This window comes from Mus musculus, chromosome 3 (assembly GCF_000001635.26).
Source record: "Mus musculus strain C57BL/6J chromosome 3, GRCm38.p6 C57BL/6J".
NCBI lineage: Eukaryota > Metazoa > Chordata > Mammalia > Rodentia > Muridae > Mus > Mus musculus.
In genome coordinates, this window is record NC_000069.6 from 138765579 (window position 1) to 138783300 (window position 17722).

At 46.1% G+C, this 17722-nt stretch overlaps 1 protein-coding gene across 4 annotated transcripts in view; it reads left to right on the plus strand.

Moving 5' to 3' along the window:
- Positions 1-17722, plus strand: part of Tspan5 (tetraspanin 5) — a 162586-nt gene that overhangs the window by 23731 nt on the left and 121133 nt on the right. Inside the window, exon 1 of one of the 4 annotated variants that reach the window (XM_006501737.4) lies at positions 12894-17721. The exons of the other annotated variants lie outside the window; for them this stretch is intronic. The gene's annotated coding sequence lies outside the window, so the exon portion shown is untranslated. Of the gene's footprint in view, positions 1-12893; position 17722 lie in introns of those variants that run through there. 4 annotated transcript variants of the gene reach the window in all.

Sequence of the window (17722 nt, forward strand, 5' to 3'; positions counted from 1 at the left end):
CTAAAATGCTGAAGTTTTTTTCCAGGGGTTTAGAGAGGACTGAAAAGACACTTAAAGTAGGGCTGTTCCCAACTTCACATCCAGGTACCATAGTTGCCTACTGTCAGCGCCTATTTCTGGGTTACCATTTGACGTGCGACACTGCCCATGCTAACTTCTCCCAGTCCCTTGGCTCCTGTCAAAGGAGCTACGTCAGTGCATCAGATGCCTCCCCAGGAGCCTAGAGGACCTGTCCTGTTTGTCACCTGCTTTCCCTCTGCCTCTCTACAGACACACAGGGCTTGTATTTGACAGATTTGATAGTGGGAGTCAGAAGGTTTTGGTATCAGAGGGTTGGAGTTTGAATCTGTCTGTCTGTCTGTCTGTCTGTCTGTCTCTGATGGTGGTGCTGGGATTCCCAGCCATCATATCTCTTGTTTATTTAATAGGAGAGTTATTTTGCCTCCTGTTAAATGTTCGAGTCTTGGTTTCCTTGAGGATCAAGGGTGTGTTGGGAGACAGTTCTTTTAGGTCACTTGTGTTTTTGCATGGGGGTTGGTTAGGGTGTTGGTTGCTTTTGATCTGAAGGATGTCTCTATAAAAAGAAGCCTAGTAAGGTTGGTGACAGTCACATAACATTTGGGCTCCTTAAGCTCAGGAATCCTCAGTTACTCTGTGAGCCCTCGGCAATGTCCTCTGGCAGTCTGGGCTTGGGGAACCAGCACTTGACTTCTGGGAGCTAAGGCCTGCCTGAACCCTGGATGAAACCCCATCATTTAGGTCTTTTCCTACAAGGACCCAGACAGCCATAGTAAAATGGGCCTCTGAGTCAGTGCCATTGGGGGGGGTCATTATGACAGGGAACTATGGATCCTGTAAGGTGGAAGGAGAGATCTGACGCCTGAACGTTTTCCTGACTGCTATATGTCACACAACTCATCCCCCTCCTCTCTTGCACACACACACACACACACACACACACACACACACACTTGTCATATATAATACTGAGGAATGTAGGTCAGTGTGTAATGTGTGCTTAGCCATGGGTCCAGTATGTAACATCACAAAAACAAAACAAAATTCTAAATTTGTTGTAAAATTTGAAGGGACAGTTAATGTAACTTTTCCTTTTGGTGAGTTTGGCACATGGGGTGTGGATAAGATCTCCCAGTCAGAAGTGCCACTCGAGGCCCTGTGATTTCTTTAGAGTGGCTGGCTCGGGGCAGCAGCCTTCTTTGTTGTTTTGGAGTCTGCCCTTTCTTTTCTCTCCCTGAACCCCATGTTCTACCTGATGATCTTTGAGTCACGGCAGATTGTTTTTTAAGGGATGTATCAAAGTTGCCTTTAAATGGTTGACTTACAAGCCGGCTGTTAAAGCGAGTTTTACAGGCTACCAGATGAGATGGAGTCAGTGGTCTGGCTAGGTGTACCGTCGCAACAGTTTTAAAAGACAGTGCCAAGATGAAGACATCCATCAGCAACCCATTGCGTCACATAGGGGTCCCGTGGTAGATGGTACCATCACAGTTCCTTGTCATGATGCCCCCCCCCCCCAAAGGTGACTCACTTAGATCTTTCTGGTCCGTGTGGGAGAAGATCTAGATGAGAGACTTTCATCCTAGGCTTCGGCAAGGCTTGGCTCCCAGAAGGCATTCCATAAATTGTTTTGTACGCTTGAGTGACTAAGAAAACATGAAAGTAAGTGCTTAGTTAACTGTAAAGTGTTAGTCGCATGTGAATTACTATCCCCCCATCCCTGTCTGCAAAGTAGACCGATGCTCAGGTGTGGCAGAGGAGAGCCGAAGGAGGAGATCTGGGGTGATGGAAAGTGGCCTCCACACTAGCCTTCCTCTCCTGAAAGGTTGACAGGCTAGGCTGTGAAGCAGTTTCCTCCCTCCCTCCCTCTCCTCCCTTCCCCTCCCCTCTCCTCCCCTCTCCTCCCCTCCCCTGCCCTCCCCTCTCCTTCCCTCCCACCTTCCTTCCTTCTGTATAGTCTTGGCTGTCCTGGAACTCACTCTGTAGACCAGGTTGGCCTCAGCTCACAGAGATCTGTCTGCCTCTGTCTTCCCTGTGCTGTGATCAATGGCATGTGTCACCCCCCAAAGGTGGAACAGTTTCTAAGGAGCAGATGGTCCCAGCTCCTGTTATCCATTTATAACAACCCCAGAGATCTTTCTAAAGGATGGGCGTCGTTCATCTCTTTTACCACTTTCATCTTATAGACTTTAATTATTTCTACCAAAATTCTCCCCATCACGTTTCTGTCTTCATCTGTAGGGATTTTATCTGGCACCATTTTCTTGTGTCCAAAATATCTTTTCTCCCAGAGCTATAGGCTCCTTTCATGATTCTTGGGTGCTTTCTGGAACCCTCTGCTGAGTGAGCTGGAATATATCTGGTAGGATAAGGGCAAGGTCACTATGTGCTTTTAGAGTCTGTCCTTGGGACAGAGCAGCTACCAAGAAACTCCTTCCATGTGTGGGCTGATTTCTGCAGCAACCATTTACAAGCGGCACAGGTGAAACCATTCATTTAACGAGTGGAATTTATAACAAAGGAGAAAGGTACATTTTCATGCATGTCACTTGATAGTATTTGAAATAAAAGTTGTCATTAGTTTCTACTGTCATGATGATTTTGTTTTAATTAACAAATTGTTGAGTGTGTTTGTGTGAGTGCCTACATGTTAGCGGGAGGATCAGAGCAGCGCTTCCAAAGGCCAGATCATTTCTTCCACTGCGGTTCCAGCGACTGAAGCCAGGCTGTCAGGTTTCTGCAACAAGTATCTTTACCTGATGGGTTCTGTCACCAGCTCTGGTTGTTCTGTAAGTGTCTGGGAATCCTTGCTTTTCTATGTAGACCAGAGAGTCTAGATGCTGTTAGGATGTATTTCTTCATATAGCACATATAACTTCGGAGGTACTGGTTCAGGGTGGTTCCACCGATGTAACCTTTGAGGTCCCTTTATCGGATTTCTCTGCAAGGATGACTGTCAATCATTGTGACTTGTGTTTGAGAAACAAAATTCTTCCTCAAAATGATGAAAGTAAGCGTGGACTGGATGTGATTTTAAGATTTTCAATTTGGAAAAGCACCCAGGGTTCTGGTGCTCCGTCTGTCTATAGAGGAAGGCTGATGTCATCACTCAGCGTCACTCAGCAACTTTGTCCCTGACAGTGCTACTGGGTGGCATTCTAAACAGGTCACCACATACATGGAGAATTACTGAGTAGTTTAGGGGGCCGCGTCTTGTTAGGATCGCTGAACAGCGCGGTGATTTATGGATGTGGAGAGCTGTGGCAGGGTAATTTTTAGCATTTACATTTCATTTTACCACAATCTCGAGGGAATTTTGAGGCTGCGTGAACAAGATTACAAGGCCACCCTCAGGCAATTTAGGATTATATAAGGAATCTTCTTTGCTCCCTCACACCCAGGCTCCGTCTTTCTAGCCCACCCAGAATCCTGGTAACCTTACTCCCTCCCAGATTGGGCGTGGGTCTGTTAGTCCTTCTCTATTGACACCACCCTGGTCCAGCTTCCAGCCTCTCCCTGAAACTGTTACCTACATCCTGATTTTCTTCTATGGTCCCTGTAACCAACACCTGTGTCAGTTTGTCCTTGCCCCAAAAGTGACCTGTCTCCCTTCCCCAGAGTTACCTTGAGGTCTTATGCCTTTCTTCCTTCCTTTCCTTTTCTTCCTTCCTTCCTTCCTTCCTTCCTTTCTTTCTTTCTTTCTTTCTTTCTTTCTTTCTTTCTTTCTTTCTTTCTTTCTTTCTTTCTCATTCCAGCAATTCCCCTGCCTCCCAGTTAGGTTAACCCTTAGAGGATTCTGTCATACTTCGCATGCCATTTCCTTCCAAGTATCTTATCCTAACTGGGTCAGATCACTGTTACATGTTCTGGTGATTAATTGGGAACTAAGCGTTCAGTTTGAAGCGGACGGAGCCATTAATAGTTATATTCCACGCCCACAGAGGGCCTTAGATAAGTGCTCTGGGAGGTTTGGTTTTCAATGATCATGTGGTTTACAGCCGTAATCCCTGCAAAATTCTTAATACTGACCCCTTTGACAGTTAGTAATTTGAGGTGACAGTATGTATGGTGATCTTTTTTAAAGTCCCAAGGTGTGAAGCCGTTGAAGTAAAGGACGGAGTTCTCAGGCTTCCAGAGATGGAGAACGGGCTTGTAGGTGATGCGGTTTTATTTCACTCCTGACTGAAGATACATTTTGCTCTAAAATCTGGCTTCGTATGCAGATGCAGAGGCTTTTTACATTTTGAGGAGGGAAGAATATTCTCTGTGCACCTGGGATTTTGGAATGTGATGACGAGGGGCCCTGGGCTGTTACAGAAATGGCAGATAAACAGAGGGTGGTGAGGGAGGCCCTTCTGCCAGTCAGAGGCTGACAGATTTGATCAGAAGGGGTGGAGGCTGCTGCTTGTATTTTGGGTAGATTTTCTCGTTCCAAAGGGACTTGGTCTCTAGGTGGCCATTAGTGAGGGGAGTTATGTGATCAGTGGGACCATCTGATAGTGTGTGTGTGTGTGTGTGTGTGTGTGTGTGTGTGATTAGTGGGGGTGGCATGTGATCAGTGGGGGCTTGTTACTAGCTGGGCCACACGATTAGAGAGACTGATCATGAAGGCCATGTAGTGAGTGGCGGAGGGGGGGTGCGGGGGGGGGAGCTGTTTGGTTCATTGGGCCATTGATGAGGGTGGGTCATGTGATCAGTAGGAGCTAGGTGGTTAGTGGTGTGCCAAGGGGACTCGGGCTTCCTTTTCTGTGCCCATGTATACTCAGAAGGTAGGGTAGACAGTGCCCAGTGAGCTTGATGAATCAGAAAGAACTTGAGGCCCTGGTTTCTAAGACCTGCTCTCAGGACATCCCTGGAGACTCAGTTCCTCCCTTTGACTCCTGCTGACATTGGCCTGCCTCAGGGAAGGCTCTGAAGAAAGGAGGCACAGCATGCTTTGCAAGGTACTTTCAAATTGCTGGGTCCCTTCAGGGGAAAAGAGCCTTTTGTGACACTGGTCTAAAGATAATTTTTATCAGATTCTGTAGCCTGAGGTCTCAATAACAGCAAAAAGCCCTTCCAGGGCCTGGCTTCCATGGGGGTTGGACCTGATTGAAGTAGCGGATTCCTTCATGCTGGCCCTGCAGCAGGCCCAGGTACCCCAGGAGTGTTTCCCTGAGAGAACTGTACAGTCAGAAGGAGGTGCCAGAAAATGAGATGAACGTGCGAGCCCTGGCAGGTGGACTGTGCTTGCTAAGGGCAGGTGTGTGCAGTTCTCACATCACGTATCTATCTCCACAGGGTCAGGGTGGAATATGCTCATGACAGGTCACATGCAAATGAGGTTTAGAAGGACGGGCTCTGTTTCATTCCTTTCTGAGTATCAAAGTCATGGGACAGGGTGTGCTTCACTTGCTGTGGAGAATAGAGCCACTCTAGCGTTCGAATGTGGGGGATTCACAGGGCTCATGATGATTTGCCAGCTAGATGATTCAGCAGAGTCTTTGCAAGGTTTTGCTAATGGTTAAATATCTACAGCAGGCTGAATTTGGATTGGCTGAGGGACAAGGTGAAATAAGGTAATCATAGTTACATGATTTTTTTTTTCTTCAAGTTCTGGCATCTTGTGTTCTCTGCCAAGCAGAAATATTCCGGCAGAATCGTGGTAATGCCTCTCATCTGCAGGCTTCCAGATGGCAGCTTCTCTGCCAGCGAGCAGAAGAGAGCTTTGGAAGCCCAGGGGTATCTCAGTCCTTTCCTCGGTGTGACCCAGGGAACTCTTGTTCCCTGTTTGTACAGGGTGCCGGTGTCTCTTCAAATGCCTTGTATGAGGCCTGGTGTGGTAGTGCACAACTGTTATTCCAGCATTTGGGAAGCTGAGGCAGGAAGATTCTTAGTTCGAGGCCAGCCAAGGCAACATATTGAGATATTTTGTCCCCACTGGAAAAAAAAAAAAAAACCAGATAAAAAGCCATCAGATCTTAAATTTCAAAGTTGAAGGGTGCCATTTTCCCAATAGCAAATGACCACCTGAGTAGAGCCTGTCAAAGGCCTTCTCAAGAGAACTGTCATCTAAGTGAGCCTTGTTTGTTACAGACAGAGGCACTCCCTCCTGTGGGCAGCACAGTACACACTGCAATGCTCCATGAACACTGTTTTTCTAGCTGTGACTCACCCTGTGTCACGCCCTCCCCAGGCAAGCATTCACTTTAGTGATGTTTATAGATGCGTTTGTCTGGGGCTATGAGATAATTGGGTTACATCTTCTACTGGGGGAGCCCATGGGGAGGGGAGGAAAGACACACACAGAAGAAAGTGGTGTGTAAGCCTGAGGGTGGGGCAGAAGTGAGCATTTAAGGTTGTGCCAGTTGAAGGATTTTTAGGGATTTGCTGCACACAGCGTTGGCCATATTTCCCTATGTGTTCCAGCAGCCTCTAATAGCTACCGGCCTTCTCTTGAGGGTCTTGGTTTCGGTCTTCAGCGTTCTTCCCCTTCAGTCCCTTTGAGAACCTTTACAGACTACCCTGGGCGTGCCCTACGGAAGCTCTTACACTGTTCTGTGTAGATACTCTGAAGCAACGGTTATTTTCCTTGCTAGCCTCGACTGTAACTCACTGAAGGCAGGCAGTCACATCAAATGCAGTTAGTACAAATGGCAGGCTCGGGCAGTATTAGGGTCAGATAGACCGTGGTGACAGACCTTCAACACCACTCTTAAATATAGCAGTGTGTGTGATTTTGAAAACATGGTGCATTCTGTAGGCCTGGGGAGATGGCTCCGCCAATAAAATACTTGCCTAGCAAGCAAGAGGATGGGAGTTAAGCTCCTGCTGCTCACATGAAAGGCCCAGTATGGTGGCATGTCCCTGCTATCCCAGTGCTAAGAATTAGAGACCGGGGATCCCTGGAGTGTAGTGGCCAGCCACGCTAGCCAAATCATGAACTCCAGGTTCAGTGTGAGAACTTAGCTCAGAGAATAGGTGGCGAGCAAAAGAGTAAGGCACCCAACCTCAACCCCTGGTCTCTACACACACACACACACACACACACACACACACTCCTTATGTGCATACACACCATTGTTTTTGTTTGAGAAAAGCACAAACTTGTAGGCTGCCCATCATCATTTACTTGATGTCTGTTCATTCATCCATTCTTCATTCATTCGTTCATTCATTCACAGGCTATACCTTTTTTTTTTTTTTTTTATAAGACCAGATTTTTCTCTTCAGTGATATTTTTTGAATCTTGGATATTTTTACTGCTCTGGGGATTTTCTTTGAACTTGATAATTATTTTGATAAATCTTTATCACTTAGATGGTAGCTTAGAGTTAATTCTTTCTATTAAGTACTTTTTAGAAGATAAACCTTTGGAGAAATCACCACATTTTATTAATGACTTGTGAGACTTAGCAGCGACTTACGTTGATAATAATGGAATGCGCTTTGGGTAGAAAAATTCTTCTTGCTGACACACCAAGGTGGAGATGAAGATGTGTGCAGATTGTTAATTTAGGCCAGTGTGTCAAGATAACAGAAGGCTGGCAGTAGTCTCTGTTGATTTTTCTCTTGTAGCACCTAAGAGGCAATGGGCACAAGCTTGTGCATGCCAACTTGGACAGCTCTCCATGAAGTGCCTGCGGTATTCTTCATGTGGCATGGAGAGGGCCTGCTGGGGTATGGAAAAGTTATGGGGCTTGCCCATGGCCATGGTTTCGTGCCCACAGATAACCCCTCCAAAACTGGAGGTTTCTGGTTATACAGTATAGATTTACAGTTGGAAGAGTTTGTAATTGTTAAACAATAAATATTCTTTTGCCAGTTGATGCTCAATGCTTCTTTTAAACAATATATATATATATATATTTATGATTATTTAGCATTGCCTTTCTTAGTTGTGCTAAGCTGTACATAGCTGTGACAGTTAATTTCGAACCCATTTGAAAACAATGTTGTCACGTTTTCATTGCTGAGAGACGTTCAAAGCATCATCATTTCCAAAGCAAAGGATGGGCTTTGCCTTTGCCACTGGTGAGGAGAATGTCACGTGCAGAATGTTAAAGTCTTCTTTAACAGTAAAAGCTTCTACTCAATACCAGCCAACGTGTGCTCTCCGAAGCCTCTCTAAGACAGGATGTGTAAGATACAGATGCTGGTCAGGGCCTCGTAAGATCTGGGGTTGTAGGCTGCTGGGGGTAGGCAGTCTCGGGGATGCAGTGTGGAATGCTGGGTATGTATTGTGGAGCTCTGGAGTTCATACAACTCCTCTGCCTCATAGAGGGATGGTACTTCCCTCTAGTTGGTAGTTGATCTGGAAATGTGTGTATGTGTTGCCAAATCTAACCATCTTCCAATAGTAGCTGGAACTCCACATACTTTCAGTTCAGAATCTATTAATTTTAAATCTCAAGAAGAAAGAAAATTCAAATTAAAACAAACATTAGACAGCCCTGGGGGTGGAGGTTGACTTTGGAACCTTACTGTATCAGATCTGTGGCCTGTCCTGTTGGCACCATGGTCACGTGCCTGCTTTCATTGTCCTTTGAAGACTTGGCGATACTCTGTGCAGCTATGGCTTCCCATGACTGTCTGCAAGTTCATTTTTTTTCCCCCTGAAAAATGTAAGTGTTCTCTTCCACCGGATAGAAGACTGGGGGGCCTTTCCTGAGTCTCAGTTCAAGTGAGTAATCACTCGGGATGTTTCTCTCGTGCGTTTGTGCTTTTCTGTTCTGCTAGGTAACACATACAGCTTGAGTTAAGGGGTCGTTATCTGGGCCTGCTCTACATTACACAGGGATTCTTATAGCTGTGGTGTTTGTTGTAATGAGATTTGACCTGCCAGGGGAGCTGTAGATGCTTGGGCGAGTGTTCAGTCCTTAATATTGGCATCTAAATTCTAGGCATGTTGCCTGCAACTTCCAGTTTCAAAAAAAAAAAATCTATGTCAATCTGTTCTTTTATAACCTAGTGCAATTGCTTCCCCCCTTTTCCCCCCAACACCCTGTTTTATATTTAATCATTCTCTGCGGCTCGCAACACCAGACCAGTCCAAAGATTTACTTTTTCTATTTCCAACCCCATCATTAATTTTATGTAAAAAGTATGTTTTGAGTTAGAGCAATTGGTGGGGATCAGGCTTGGACTCTGTGGGGAGAGGAGAGATGTCATTTACAACAGAGTTTATACAGATGAAATGTTCGCTACGTGCTGAGTTCCCACTGTAATCCAGGGGGTTTGTTTGCATTTACACTGAAAGAAAAAAGATGACCATATTTGGGCTGACTCTAAGCCAACATGATATAAGCCCCAAAGTCTTTCTTGGAGGCCGGGGTGGGGTGGGGGGCAGGGAGCAAGGTGAATAGAAACATTTGGAAGCAATAGTTTGTTTCCCTGTTTTCTTTGCATTTCATTCAGAATATTTCATGCGTGACTCAAGTTTTATAGCCTCCTTTTTTTTTTTCTTTTGGAAACAATGTCAAACCGAGAGGGAAGTTTCAGAGAAAAACGGAGCTCTGTGTCCCTCCGTATGACTCGACTTCCCAGGTATGTCCTCACGGTGGCCGGTGCGCACCTCACACTCCCATCTCCTGCCTTACCTTGGTTTTTGTGAATCCTTCCTTCCTTCATCTCTCATGCCAGTGACTGTTTTGATTTCTGAGGTGAGGCCTTAGTCTTCAGCCCAGGCTGGGTTGCAGCTCCCTGCAGCCTTCCTCAGCCCCTTAAGTGCTGGTTTATGGTATGAGTCACCATACCTGGCCTTGGTTGTGACATCTTTTTTTTTTTTTTTCTTTTGGATGATGATGGTGTCAGTTGATGGCACAGAATATCCTTCCTTTCCTCAGAGGATGTTCTCTGTTCTCTTCCCGTCCTTCACTACTGGCTGAGCTTGTGTTCCATTCAGTGGGAAAGGCAGGGTGTGTTCATGAAGACCTGGAGTTTCTCGCCTCTGGATTACTACAGTGATTCCTTAGTCAGATATTCTTTATATGGGTATTTATTTATGTGATGTTTATTCTTTCACCTAGTCAAAACACACACACACACACACACACACACAGACACATGAGTTTTGAATTCATGGGTTCAATTAATGGATCAAAATATTTTGAAAAACGTTTATAGCAGGGTGAATGGCAAGTACCTTTAGTCCCAGCTCTGGGAGGCAGAGGTCATTGGATCTCTATTACTTTGAGGCCAGCCTGGTCTAAATATTGAGCTCCTGGCCACCCGGGACTCCATAGTAAGGCCCTGTCTCAGAATGCACACTCATATTTATTGATTATTTACAGACCGTGTGTTATATCATTTCCTAAACAGCATGATGTAGTGGATATTTCCATCCAATTTACATTTCCTGGGAATAATACATAATCTAGAGAAGATCTAAAGCGTATAACGGATACACTTAGGTCCTGTGCAAACAAGATACCATTTTATGGAAGAGGCATAACTATCCAAGGACTTGGTGTTCTGGGGAGCCCCAGAACCAGTTCTGTGAGGAAGCTGAGGGACAGCTGTGCTCTGGAACTCCTGTGTGCCACGTGGCCTATACTCAGGAGGAAAGCTGGTTAGTAATAAAATCCTGCCCTCGTGCAGCTTAGGTTTTAATGGGGCTAACAAATGAATAAGTCGTAAATAAGGTAGATCATGATAAATGCTGGAAGAGAGTCAAGTCAGGGAGGGGAGGAGGGAAGGGAGGAGGGAGGGGAGAAACAGACAGAGACCGATGTTCTTGATAAGAGGGCAGGGAAGGTCTCCCATGAATTTGATTATGGAGCAAGGATCCCAGGGATAAGGCCTGGGCAGGGAAGCCTCTGGAGTGAAGGCTTGTTGAGAGGCATCCTGGTAGCTGGAGCCTGGAGGGAAGAGAAAGGTGTTGTTCCAGTGTTGATGTAAGGGAGATGAGAGACCCTGGGAGAGTTTTGATCCCGGAAGCTGTAAGATCTGACTTGTTGTGCCTTACAGAGAACACCTTTTGTTATGTAGAGCAGAGCTGGTGAGGGGCAAGGTTAAAGGCAGAAGAGAGAAGAATTAAAGCAGGGTGGGGTAAACTGCATAGTGGCATGTCCTCTTGGGACATCTGAGGCACTCAGGGGCCATCAGACTTCTTCATCATCACCACCACCACCATCATCATCACCACCACCACCATCTCCACTATCATTACCATCACCATCATCACCACCATCTTTTTTGAGTGTGCACCACCATCCTTGGCTGAGACTCGAACCTAGAACCAGGCAAACATGCGGCTCTCCAGTTCTTCCCGCCTCTCTCAAAGTTCAGAGCACACCGGGCTTTCCTGGGCTATCTGTAAGCAGTGCTGCTGGCTGCTTTGCCAGGAACCTGGAAGTCTTTCGGTCTCACCTGTGTTAGTGTGAGAGCGGTCCTTGAAGCTTATGTTGATAGACACAGGAGCGAGTTGTTTTGGGATGAGTGAGTGATTGGGTTCTGGAAAGTTCTTTAGAGACACTTAGCTATGAAGTGTTTGCACTCTTACTGTTTTCGTTTTCCAAGAACACATTTCTTAGCTTAAAAAATGTGGTCCTATGAATTTTCTCTCAATATTTATCTGGTACAGAAGGCTATCACTAGGCACAGCATTTTTTGGTTCTTTTTTGAGAGAGAGAAGTTACGTATTTTATGAACTGAACACAAGACTCTGACGTCGTCGTTTTCTTTTTCTTCCCCTGGACACTTGGTTTTCAGGCAGAATAAATAAATGCTACCAACAGGACCCACCCACAGAGAAGCTATTAAATGTTTCAGTAGGAAAGTCGGACTCAGGGGGTAGGTTAAATGAAGCTATTAAAGATGGATAAGAGAGAGAACATGATGTTGGGCCCAGTGGGCCAGGTTGCCTGCCCCTTGCATTACATCAGAACCTCAAGGAAGGAGAGGGTTTGGCCCTCTGACCAAAGGCTGTTAGGGCCAAAGCTTTGAGGGACATTTGGTTCTTTTGTGAATTAACTTCCATTTTGCCTGAATAATGTTGGGTCAATTAAGAAAAATGAGCCGCGCTTTACCCGGGCGATGCTAAGGTCAAGGGTACACATCCTTTGGAACCGAACTGGATTTGAGTCCCGTTCTGGTGGGCAAGGCGTGTTACCTTGGCCTGCCTCCAAGGGAAGAACAATCAGTACCCGCTTCCTAAGTTCACTGAGTTAACGTCCGTGCGGCACCGTCGCGTCTGACATAAACCCTCAGCAATTAGCCTTTCCTCCTCTCCTTCCTGCTAGTACCATTGTTACCGTCATGAGCATTTTTCAGTGACTTCAAGTCTATATCTGCTTTCTGGAGTACAGAACACTCTCAGTTATTGCTCTTTGGGGTAAGGGTAGCCTGCGTTGGTCATGCCTGTTGTATTCCTGCATCCTCTGGTCACAGGAGGTGTGCAGTGTTTGGTATTGTTAATCCCGTGTTTACGGCCAGCCATGGCTGGAAGCAGCCTGCTGCCCGTGTACGTCTTTTGCCTTTGTCTCTCCCTGTCAAAGAGGGATGTTCCAACTTCCTTCAGGGACATGTGGTGAAAATTAATGAATAACTTAATGTTTGCGACTCTAGTCCATTAAGTACTAATGAGCATCCGTTACTATGCTGACAGTCTCTGAGCGCTAGCATCGAACTGCTCTCCGAAGCAGGGGCATTGGTTGAAAGGGCTTTCCGTTATCTGGTGTGGGGGAAGCTTTTAAAACATGTCCCATTGCTTTATGTGACTACCGTTCTCCATACCCCAAATTCTAGACCTCCCTTGCCGGAGAAGAAAGAACTCTAATGGAGCAACTTCTCCAAGGGTTCCGGTAAGAAAGTGCCGTCTCACGGTAATTAATTATGTTTGGGGACCAGCGCCTTTCACTTTTGACACTTACACTTGGTCATCTTATGTGAACTGCTTGTGTCTGAACTCCCCAACAGCCTTGTAAATTTCTTGTCACAGATTTATGATGGTCTTGGGTAGCCAAGACTCTGTGTGTGTGTGTGTGTGTGTGTGTGTGTGTACACCTATTAAGTTTGTATTAAGTGTCGTATTAAGTCTTTGTATTAAGCTTGTGCTGTAGAGGCAAGATTAGGAGATGTTAATATCTACTATTTGGGGATAGCTATTATTAAATGTAGCCAATACAGTGATTTTATTATTATTATCTTAGTGTGACTCTATTTGATGATCTATGCAGCCAAAGAAGGTGTTTCTTTTGGGTCTTAGTATTGTAATGAGATTTTTGCCCAACGTAGAGTTATCTTAAATAACTGATTTCCAGTGGACACCTCTTCCACCCATTGATGAGATCTTTTAGAGAATGTGAATGTATGTGTGATATTCAAATTAGGTAATTTAGTGGGCTGCTGTTTTACTCTTCCGGGTTTGGCATGGACATTGTACCACTAGGGAAGTACAGGGTAGCTCTGGATGGGTCTGGTTCCTGAGAGGTCCCAGGACTGGAACCCATGAGGCCCCCTCCCTGGACTAAAGCTGATTCCTGCTTTCTTCTCGAAGCAGTGTTTGTTTAATCCCCAATGTTCCCATGATTACTAAATTACAATTCAATCTCTTGAATCTAAAGGATTAGTTTACTCTTGATTGATGCATAAAACAAGTTTTCTAATTTCTGGAACTGTGTCTAAGGAAAACCTCTGAACTGTAATTTTGCGAAAGGACAGAGGATGTTGTTATAGATTTGGTCTTAGGAGCCCCGTCTTTCGACTGGACGCTGTAATTAAGTAACCTGCTCATCAGTGGGGAGGGTGATAATAGTCACCTGCGCTAATCTCTGCTAAGCTCAGTGATCCTTTGAAGTGGGGTCCAGCTGTCTCCTCCCGGTTTCAGGTCCTCGGGAGAAACAACAGAACTCGCTAAGGACCCGAGAGGACCCTGTGCACGCAGACTCACCAGGAAAAGACAGTTTGAGGGTGGATAGGGTTGGCAGCTGCACTGAGGCGTGTTTGTTCGCCAGTTCTGATAGCAGGTCAAAGTAGTTTAACCTCTTACACAGCAGTGAGAGGCACCACTTCCCATTCTGGCATCACTGACCTCCCTCTGAAAAGGGACAGGGAAACATAGAGGAACGGGAGGGCGCTTATCTTTCAGGTATCAGAATTCAGACCAGTTTCAGATCGCCTGGTTTTTAGTAGTTCCATGACTCTCGTTGTTGCTGTTTCCCTCTACTCCAGCACTCCGTTTTGGAGCTCCTAAATGCTTAGGTCAAGCATGCTCACCCACCCCAATTCTTATTTTTGTTTGAGACATTTTTTTTTTCCTACCGAATCCCGGATGACCTCATTTCTAAGCCAGAGTAACTGTCTTACCCAGCACACCCATTGAATGTCTTAAAAGGCTTTTCAGATCCATCCATATAAAACCCTCCACTTGCTCCTTCATGGAAGCCGACTGCTGTGGCCTCACACAAGCACAGCTGTGCTGGTGGGGTTGGAAAAGGTGTCGTCATTCTAGGTCCATTTAGACAGGCTTCTGAACAGCTAGACAGACATACAATTACTGTAAGAACCAGCACTCCATGTGTATATTCCCAAGAGAATGGAAAAAGCAGGCTTCAGATGAAATGTATACATGTGTGTTCAGTGTCAGCATTATTCCAAGTATTGCAAAAGGAAAGGAAAAAAAAATCCCAGCTGTCCATCAGTGATGAGTCTGCATAAACAAATTGTGATATTCTCGTACAGTGCAATGAAAAGGAGACAGTAATAGTGTATGCCACAACATGAATGTACTTAGAAAAAGTTATAGTAAATTATAGCAGCCATCTGCAAAAGGATGCAAACCCATAGAAACAGGGAGAATATCAGGCAGGGGCAGGGGGTAGGGGAGAGAGACAGGGAGTGTATATCAGAGTGCAGGGGAGAGAGACAGAGTATATCAGAGTGCAGGGGAGAGAGACAGGGAGAGTATATCAGAGTGCAGGGGAGAGAGACAGAGTATAACAGAGTGCAGGGGAGAGAGACAGGGAGTGTATATCAGAGTGCAGGGGAGAGAGACGGAGAGTGTCTCAGGGGGCAGGAGAGAGAGACAGAGTATATCAGAGTGCAGGAGAGAGGAATGGGAGTTTTTTGGAGGGATTTGAAAATGTTTTATCATTGGAAAGATATATTGTGAAGCTACCAAAATCTATGAGTTGGCCACTTAAAAATAGTCTAAGTGTTGATTACAGGAGTCCCCAGGGACAGCTGCAATAAAGTGACACAGGCTGTGAGGCAGGAACAACAGAAATCTGTGTCTTACCAGTTTGAGAGGTGGGAAGGTGGAGGTGGAGGTGGAGGTGGAAGAGGCCAGATTCCCCTTAAGGACTGAGGGTAGGCTGTTCCAGGTCTCTCTGCTGCTCCTGGTGTGAACACTCAGGCAGACAGTGGGTTGGAGACCCTTCACCCCATCTCTGGCTTCATTGTCATGTGACATTCTCCCCGTGTGTGTGTGTGTTTGTCAAGATTCCCCTTCTCATTAGGACATTGTCATAGTGGAGTAGTGTTCACCCTGGGTGACTTCAATTTAACCAATTATACCTGCATTGACTCTGTTCCCAAATGCACTGTGGAGTGCTGCGGTATCACTTTAACATATGACTTGGGAGGGGGTATTCAATTTAGTCTATAATGGTGTCTATTATCTAGTGTGATTTACTTCAATTTTTTTAAAAAAGAAAAGTGGCTGGAGCGATGGCTTGGCAGTTAAAGAGAACTCGTTGCTTACAGAGGACCCACATTTGATTCCCAGCGCATAGAACTCCGGTCCCAGGGGATTCAACACTCTCCTCTGGCCTCCTGGGCACCAAGCATGCAAGCAATACATAATCACACATGTGGGCAAAGCCCCAAACACACACACACACACGCACACACACACACACACACACACACACACACACACACACACACACAGAGTGACAGCGCAAGTTCAAAGTCAAAGAGCAAAAATAAGAAGGACGTAAAGACATAAAGACATAGAAAACAGTTGAACCCTCCCTCCGTGAACTTCAGACATCTGAGCGGCTCAACCCCTTATGGTCTGACATCATGGCCTCTGCTTGCCTGATTCCTCTGCCAGGCAGCTGGTTTGTGTCCACAGCCTGATTCGCTGTTCCGACTGATGGAAGTCTCTTCACCCTTAGAGTGCAGGCCCAGTGTCACACTGCAGGATACTGTCCCCTGTGCGACCTCTCAGTGTAAGACTGCTGCCTCTTGGTCACATGCAGCACTGTGTGGGTGACCTGCCACCGTGTGACGAAGCACGGGTCAAACAGCCACCTTTCCTTTACAGATTGTGTGGGTCAGGAGGCCAGGCAGGGCAGTTGGGTGACCCCTCTCTCTGGTATAGAGCCTTGATGGGAAGATGAGGACACTGGGGAGGGGGCGGGGGCAGTTCCAGGTGTGTGTCTGCACTGGCAGGACTTGAGGTGACACTCAGCACTTCTGCCCTGGGGCCTACGTGTAGCTGAGATGCCTTCACAGCAGTCGGACTTCAGGGTGTTCACACTTCTCTCAGGGCTTTTAGAGCTCCAAGAACCAGAATTCCAGGCACGAAAATAAGCAAGAAAATGCATGGCCTCTTCAATCCTAGCCTCAAAGTCACATGACATCATTTCCACCATAGGCCTGCCCAGATGCACAAAGAATGGCCTTAGGTCTCAGTTCTCCGTGAACAGAGAGTCTGAGGCCGCCTTTATTAACACTCAGTGCTACCTTGCCCCAGAGTCTGAAGCCCCTCCCCCACGAAGTCATATGTTGAGACCTATTCCCCACTCCTATAATACTGTACCCTGGGGCTTTGATGATACGGGATGCCTGCCCCCAATAAAGGAAGCCCAGGGTACCATCTAAGAAGTGGCGAGCGGTTTCACATCCTCAGGTCCTGTGACCCTGGATCTCTCAGCCTCCAGACTGTGAGACGAAATGTCTGTTGGTTTTTAGTTACTCCTCCCTGGTAATTTCACTTAGCAGTCACCTGACAGACAGCCGCTAATCAATCTGTGCTCTGTCAGGTCGCTCCTTGGTAAACCGCTCACTTCTTTGCATCATTATTTAATTGATTTTTGCTTTTCCAGTGAGAGGGTAAGCTGGTTTTTTGTTGTTGTTGTTGTTGTTGTTGTTGTTGTTTTCTGTTGGATCCTGAGCTTCTTGGTGGCTGGCACAGAGAGCAGGAGCTTGGTGAACTGATGGAAGGTGAAAAACATAGAACCAGAAAAGCCATAAGCATGATAAACCTGTAAGGCAGGCTCAGTATGTGTGACCCACGGCTTGGTTGGATCATCTTCCTGGTCTTGATTCTGCAGTCAATCTGAGGCTGCCTCGTGAGCTGCAGAGTCTTGTTGACGCCCGCCATTAGACACAGCAACGTAAGTAAAAGTGAGGCCGGCTGTTTGCTGAGTGCTTTCTACAAAAGCGGATAAACAGAATTAAAAATTTAAGGTTTAAATAGGCCACCGCTAATAGGGCTCATGCGCTCATGGATTTGTGTTTATTGAGTAGAGGGAAGGTAGGATGTGGTACAGTTTTTTAGTTTTAACAGCCTGCCTTTGTCAGAGCTTTATGGGGCTGATCATGTTTATTTAACACTCCCTGTGGGGCTTAGCATGAGAGTCTCTCATCTGTTGGGCTTCTCATTTCTTTTAAAAATTCTACTTGGAGGTAGAGGCGAGTGTAACCCTGCAAGACATCGTCCGCTTCTTCCCCGGTTTCTGCACAGCTGCCTGACAGCTGCCTTGGACTTGTTAGG